Consider the following 5,243-nt stretch of genomic DNA (forward strand, 5'->3'; position numbering starts at 1 on the left):
AATTTATTGATTTCAGCCCTGAATTTGATTATTTCCACTCGTCAACTCCTCTTTAGTGTGTATGCTTCTTCTTTTTTTTTTCCCCTATGGCTTTCTGATGAGCCTTTAAGTTGATTACATGTATGAGATGTCTCAAACTTCTTTCTGAAGGCACTTAGCATTATAAAATTTCCCTTAGCACTGCTTTCATTGTGTCCTATAAATTTGGGTAAGTTGTGCCTTCATTTTCATTGAATTTTAGGAAGTCTCTAATTTCATTTTTTAAATTCTTTATTAGTTACACTTTATTCACTTTGTATTCCCCCTGTGGTTCCCACTCTCCTCCCATCCCAATCCCTCCCTTCCTCCACCCTCTACATGCATGCCCCTTCCTAAGTCCACTGATGGGGAGGTCTTCTTTTTCTTCCTTCTGATCCTAGCCAATTAGGTCTCATGAGGAGCGGCTGCATTGTCTTCTTCTGTGGCCTGGTAATGATGCTTCCCCCTCAGGGGGAGGTAATTAAAGAGCAGGCCAATCAGTTCATGTCAGAGACAGTCCCTATTCTTATTAAAATGGAACCCACTTGGATACTGAACTGCTATGGGCTATATCTTACATCTGTGCAGGGGTCTTAGGTTATCTCCATGCATAGTCCTTGGTTGGAGTATCAGTCTCAGTCTAATTTCATTTTTTATTTCTTCCCTGATCCAGCAATTGTTCAGTAGAGAGTTGTTTAGTTTCCATGCATGTTCAGGCTTTTTGTTATTTCTGTTGTTGTTGAGGTCTAGTTTTAGGCCATGGTGGTCTAATAAGATAGAAGGAATTATTTCAATCTTTTTGTATCTTTTGAGGCTTACTTTGTGTCTAAAATCATGGTCAATTTTAGAGATGGTTCTGTGGGCTGCTGAGAACAAGGTATACTCTTATTAGTTTGGGTATAAGGTTCTGTAGATGTCTATTAGGTCCATTTGATTTAGGACCTCTGTGTCTTTATTTCCCTATTTAGCTTCTGTCTAGATGATCTGTCTCTTGGTGAGAGTGGAGTGTTGAAATCTCCCACTATTAAGGTTTTTGGATCAATGTGTGATTTGAGATTTTCATTTACAAATACAGGTGCTCTTTTATTTGGGGAATAGGTGTTCAAGTTTGTGATGACCTCATGGTGGATTTTTTCTTTTATGAGACTGACCTGTCCCTCCTCATCTTTTTTGATTAATTTTGGTTGAAAGTCTATTTTATTAGATATTAGGATCCCTACTCCCTACTCCAGCTGGTTTTCTGGGTCCATTTGCTTGAAAAACCTTTTTTTTTCAACCCTTTACTTTGAGGTAGTGTCTGTCTTTGTTGCTGAGTTGTGTTTCTTGTATGCAGCAGAACCTTGGCTCTTGTTTCCTTAACCATTCTGTTAGTCTGTGCCTTTTATTGGAGAGTGGAGTCCATTGATGTTGATAGATACTAGTGACCAATGAATGTTAGTTCTTTTTATTGATTTGGTGGTGATAGTGTGCTTGTTTTCTTTTGATTTTTTTTTTGTTGTTGTTGTTGTGAAGTTATCTATGTCCTATGTTTTCTTGGATGTAATTAATTTCGTTTGATTGGAGTTTTCCTTCTAGTATCTTCTGGAGGGCTGCATTGCTGTGTAGATATTGTTTAATGTTAGTTTTGTCATGGGATATTTTGTTTTCTCTATCTATGTTGATTGAAAGCTTTGGTGGGTATAATAGTCTGGATTGACATCTGTGTTCTCCTAGAATCTGCATGACATCTGTCCAAGCCCTTCTGGCTTTCATTGTTTCTGTTGAGAAGTCTGTTGTGATTATGATAGGTCTACCATTGTATGTTACTTGGCTTTTTTCTCTTGCTGCTTTTAATATTTTTTCTTTGTTCTGTAGATTTAGTGTTTTGACTATTATTTGATGTGAGGAGTTTCTTTTCTGGTCTAGTCTATTTGGGGTTCTGTAAGCCTCTTGTACATTTAGGGCAACCGTTTTCTTTAAGTTCTTTAAGTTGTGGTTCCTGATCTTTTCTCTAAGTTCTCTAGCTCCAGAGTTTTCTCTGTTTGTGTATTTATTGATTCTATTTCTGTTTTCATGTCTTGCACCATTTCCTTCATCTGTTGAAATGTGGATTCGTGTCTTTCCATGATGGCATCTATTTTTTAATTTGTTTCATCAAATAATATGCCTCTACTTGTGTGAAAATATTTGCCTGTATTTCTTTGAGAGCTTTATGTGCTTCTCTTTGTGTAGCTATTTCTTTAAGAGTTTTGTTTGTTTCCTCTTTATGTGCCTTTAATAACTCAATAAGCATAGCTTTAAAATAATTTTCTTGTTTTTTCGATGAATTAAAATATCCATTGATTTTGAGGGTTGCTGGTGAAGCCATGATGTCCCCATTTTTGCTGGATGTGTTCTTGATCCAGCCTATAGCCATCTGATGGTCAGTAGCCTTACTGTTTGTTCCTGGAGCCTGTACTACAGACTGGGTCCATCTGTCTCTGGATTCTGGAGTATTCTTCAGGAAGGTGGAGAGGTCTACTGGTTTGAGAGTGAGTGTTAGTGTTTCAAATGCATCAAAGCGAAGATGGCCACAGGCAGAAGAGCACAAGTGCATGAATGTGAGTGGAGGTGTGTCTGCCTGGGATGTTGGAGTGTAAGGGAGAAGTGCAAGTGTAGGTTGTGGTGTAGGTGCAGTTTGGATGGGTGCAGTGCACATGCACAGGTGCTCTGAATGGCCTTTGGCCCACAGGCCTCTCTCGTTATTATGTTCTAAAGAGCTCAGATCTGACTGAACTCTTGGCTCCAGGAATTGTTTGGCTGAACTCCACTGGAAGATCCACAGATCACAGGTTTCAGTGTTGAGGAAGCTGTCCCAGAGATCCCTTTATTACCCACAGCAAAGGATGTGGGTGGAAAGGATCAGGTTTCTGGTTGCTTGTGTAGAGGGACCCCGAACTGGGGCTCTCTACACACTCTCTCACAGAAGCACTCACTTGCAGACATGTGTGGAAAGAACAGAGGGCCTGTGAACTCACTCGCAGGCATAAGTATAAGCTCAAAGTGCCCACAATTTTCTAGTCTCATACTTGGATTCCCTGTTTGTCCTTTAGAGTAAGGAGGCACCCAGTACCTGGTGTTCCATGCTCCTGTACTCTCTGAAGCACTGTGAAGGTGCAGCCTATAGTTTGCCACTTGCAGATCCTCCAAAGATGTTCACACGGGTCCTGGATTCAATCCGCCCCAGCTCATGGGTTGACCCCTCTAGCCTGGGAAGCCTTAAAGTGATTCCTGTGTCTTCTGCCTCCCATCTACTCACCAGTTTTGGAGTTTTGATCTTCTGCCCTTCAGAAATGGTACTCAGTGTTCGCCACTGTCTTGGAGCCACCATGTGTGTATTTTTAAAGACTTAGTCATTTTTATGTGTATGACTGATTTACCTATATGTGTGGGCACAACATGCATGCCTGGTATCCTTAGTGGTCAAAAGAGAGTGTATGATACCCTTAATTGAAGTTAAAACGGGTTGTGATCTGCCATGTTCATGCTGGAAATGAAATAATAGGTCCTTTGAAAGAACAACCAGTGTTTTTAACCTCTCAGCCTTCCTTCACTCCAGGCCCCTCTGAATGTTGAGAAAGTGGTTAAGACAGACTTTAAAATATAGAACATATTATGGGATAAAAGGCAATACTGATCATTCACTCTTCCTTGCCATAGGCAATTTTGAGTGCTGTGTAATAAACATTCTTCATGAACAGCCCATGCTGCCCAATGATATCTATTGTTTTGAAATTTGTACTGATAGAGGTTCTTGATGGACAGCCCATGCTTTCCAGTGATACCCATTGTTTTGAAGTGTAACTGAATCCCTGAATAATCTCTAGCTCAGTGTTTCTTCCTTCCATTTGCAAGCAAGTGACAAAACATTTAAATATGTCAATTTCTCATTATTATTCCAAAATAACATTATAATGGTCCAAATGCTCAGTTTTATAGGAGGCAGAAAATCACATATCTGCTGGCTATGGATTGTGAAGGTCTTAACATTAAGCTGCTGATAGATAAATTATTGACATCTTCTTGTCTCACAACTGTCATTCACTTCTAAAATGCATTTTTAGCTGTAGTAGACAAACAAGAAACAGAAAATTCTGGGTCCAAATAATCTAGGATTCTCATTTCCTATATTAAATATTTGTGTAACAGAGCACCCCAAAGCTGAATGTCTTAAAACAATAACCATTTTTTTTAACAATAACCATTTTTAATCATGATTGTGTGGATTAAGAATTTGGTCACAGTGCAGAATTGCAAAAAGAGATAGCTTTTTTTCTGCCTCATGAAATCTGATAAATTCTAACTTTATGGCAGCAAATTGAGATAGCCTGATTTGGGCAATAAAGCTTGGCCATTAGTAATTGTTATCAGCTATTTTTATGCCCAGATCTTAAGGTCCCCAAAGACCACCAGGAGCCAGACCACATATGCCAGAGCAATGAGATTTATTTGGGCTTAAGCTTGGTCTCTCTACCATCACCAACGCAGTGGATCAGAGGGGAGAACCCGGAGTAGGAGCAGCTACTTGGCAGGGCTTTATTTTGGGGCTTGAACAAGAACCTGGAAGTCCCAGCTTAGCTATTACACAATTGGATGATATGCAGGAAGGGCAAGCTTGTTACAAAGTGATTGGCTAACTAACATAAATAACATTGAATGAGCTATCTGTAGACCTCAGGAATGTTAGGTCAGTGGGCTGCCCAGCACAGATGCCCCACCCTGAGATAAGATACCTTCCCATTCTTGTGGTTCCCTCCAGGCTATTCCTTGGGTAGAGAATTTTATGGTTTTCTTATTCTTGGAATTGGTGACCTATGGCCTAGTTCCTGGGACTGATGACTTTTTGGGGAACAGGGTCAGGCCTGGTCATTTCACTATGTTCCTCAGTATCCTTTCACATGACCCTTTCCTATTGCCAGTGTGGGTGTCCTAGTTTACTTTTTGTTGGCTGTGATAAAATACTGACCAAAACCACTTTGGGGGAGGGCTTATTTGGCCTACAAGACAGGAACTCAAGGCACAATTTGGGAGACAAGAACTGAAGCAGAGACTGTGAAGAAATAGTGCTTACTGGCTTGCTTTCCTTGGTTTACTCAGCTACCTCTCCTTCAGTATATCTCTGTCTGTCTCTCTCTTTCTTTTCTTTTTTTTTCTTTTTTCTCTTCTTCTTCTTCTTCTTCTTCTTCTTCTTCTTCTTCTTCTTCTTC

The sequence above is a fragment of the Psammomys obesus genome, unplaced genomic scaffold (assembly GCF_907164565.1).
Source record: "Psammomys obesus unplaced genomic scaffold, mPsaObe1.curated_primary_1811, whole genome shotgun sequence".
Classification (NCBI taxonomy): Eukaryota; Metazoa; Chordata; class Mammalia; order Rodentia; family Muridae; genus Psammomys; species Psammomys obesus.